We start from the raw sequence: 2,850 nt of genomic DNA on the forward strand, positions 1-2,850 counted from the left end.
CTCAGGACAAACCCACGAAAAAGTCCCACCTAAGCCCTGTCGAGGGAGAAACGGCAGGGAATGAAGAAAACAGTGGGTGCTAGTAACTAATTACCATCTCAAGGAGAGCCTTATCTGTTCAGAGACCCTCCAAGAAATTGAGGAAAACAAAAGGAGCTAGGAACTAATTACCATCTCAAAAAACACCCTCAGATAAGTCATTTCTGAAAATGCATCACTTAGATTATTTTCTTATACCACAGTACCATAGGAGGAGCCCAGGATCTGGAATCAGAGGAGCTGACTCTGAGCTCTAGTTCAGCAATCTACTTTTTCTGTGTCCACTATGAGCAAGTCTCTGAACCTCCAATATACCTTGTTTTCATCTGTGAGATTGAAAAGATAATTGAAAGAAAGTGAGCCGAGATGCCCAGTACCGTTCAAGCTTTATTAAAGAAAGAAATCTGCAGGGCTGTGCTCAAAGTAGCAGGCAGCCCAGGGCTGCCCTGGAAAGGGGACAGCACCAGGTGTGGGGGTGGTAGAGCTTATATTGGTATGTTGGCCCAAGAGCTGGCTGATACCATCAAGGAGGGTCATTATGCTAACGTGGATTGGGGGCCGGCCCCGTGGCTCACTCGGTAGAGTGCGGTGCTGATAACGTGGATTGGGGTGGAGAACTGCGTCCTTGCGGAAGCAAAAGTGGTTTCTGTTTTCAGGCACTTCAACTCTCAGCTTTCCCCTCTCTCCTACATAAATGAAGCATCCCTTGGGGAAAGTATAGCCACCACCATAACCTCATACTCAAGTCTTCATAGATTATAGCTCTTTTTGCATTCTACTACATTTACCTGTCACTCCTAGCCCTGCACATATTAGGCACTCAATAGTTGTGGAAAGAAAAAGAAAATAAGGAAGGAAGGAGAGAGGGAGGAAGAAGTAAGAAAGGTAACTCTTTTGTCTGTGATGATCCTATAGATTTGAGTCTGTGCCTTTTTCTCTCTGAGCCCTTTATCCTTTTCCTCTTTAGTAACACATAACCTTTAATAGCACAAAACAAACCCAGCTCTGTTTGTTTTTCCTACATCTGTCCACCTATTTCTGTGGCTGTAGTTTTCAACTTCTTTTTTTTCCTTTCAGCATCCGCCTCAACTCTAGTTGTTTGATGCTTCTCTCTGTGTGTCTAAGTCTTGGTCTGTCTCATCCAATATCTTATTTTTATTTACACTGTGAATCAGAACACTTAGTGGCCCAGGGGCAATGCAGTGGCAAAAAGAAGATCACCACTAAACCACCCATGGCGCAGGTGGAGGCAATTAGTTCCTTCTTCCTGGAGCCTTATCCCTGTAAATCAAAATTGGCCATCCAAGTCTTGTCTTACCATAATTTCATTGTAGGTTCCTCTAGACTCTCCCTAAAATTCTTCTAACTACCATCAAAAAGGGAGCTAATAGTTCCCAGAGTCCAGATCTTCACTTAAGTGGACCCCACCCGGTTTGTCCCTACCAATCAAGTCTTGTCCTACCACAATTTCATTCTCAGTCAGCTTCTAGCTTCTTATCACTTGTCACTTCAACGATCTTTAATGCCATGTGCCTTGGTATGCCCTCCCCACCTTCTCTCTATTCTCTACTAAGCTAAAGTCAAGTTATTTAGCATTTCCAACATCTGGTTACTTTGTGGTTTCCCAGATGTTCATTGTCTATTCTCCATCTATAGCCTNCACTTAGTGGCCCAGGGGCAATGCAGTGGCAAAAAGAAGATCACCACTAAACCACCCATGGCGCAGGTGGAGGCAATTAGTTCCTTCTTCCTGGAGCCTTATCCCTGTAAATCAAAATTGGCCATCCAAGTATTGTCTTACCATAATTTCATTGTAGGTTCCTCTAGACTCTCCCTAAAATTCTTCTAACTACCATCAAAAAGGGAGCTAATAGTTCCCAGAGTCCAGATCTTCACTTAAGTGGACCCCACCCGGTTTGTCCCTACCAATCAAGTCTTGTCCTACCACAATTTCATTCTCAGTCAGCTTCTAGCTTCTTATCACTTCTCACTTCAACGATCTTTAATGTCGTGTGCCTTGGTATGCCCTCCCCACCTTCTCTCTATTCTCTACTAAATCTAAAGTCAAGTTAGTTAGCATTCCCAACATCTGGTTACTTTGTGGTTTCCCAGATGTTCATTGTCTATTCTCCATCTATAGCCTGACACTACAAAAGCCTCAAAGACTCCCTTCTCCCAACTCCCATTGTCTTTAACTGTTCCCTGTAGGGACTGCTTGCATAGGTACTGATTACTAACAGTCTCTGGAACTTTTCTTATGCCATTCCAGGAAATCCACCTGATGACAACTGAGACCATCTGTAGTATGACTTACATAACATTATAGATGACCTAAGACATGATTTTGTTGTTTGTTCCAGGAAACCTTTGCCCAATAAAGATGCCTGTAAACCAATAAATAACTGCATTGTTTGCTTCTGGAAATTCCTTGAAATCAATTTACTGGAGACAATAGTCTGCTTACCTGGGTGAAGATCTTATTAGACAACAGTTTACCTTCCAAGACTTGCTTCAAGACCCTTGCTTCACTGTGTTTACCAATCCTAAACTATTATATTACAAATTTTGCTCAGTCTCATCAGTTCCTCACAGTAAAACCCTAAAAATTCTCCACTTCTGACTTCCTTCTCTTAAGACACTTGCTAAGCTTGTCAGGGCAGGTTTCTCTCGACCTGCAGTAAATTCTAAAAGTTTAGTTTTTCTTAATAATAAGTTGTCTGATGATATTTTCCATTCAATTCTAAGAAGCTCAGCTTTCAGAGAGAAAAAAACGGAAAGAAAAACCCTGTTGATTTGCTGGCCACCAATGCT

Source organism: Galeopterus variegatus, unplaced genomic scaffold (assembly GCF_000696425.1).
Source record: "Galeopterus variegatus unplaced genomic scaffold, G_variegatus-3.0.2 Scaffold10545, whole genome shotgun sequence".
Lineage (NCBI taxonomy): Eukaryota > Metazoa > Chordata > Mammalia > Dermoptera > Cynocephalidae > Galeopterus > Galeopterus variegatus.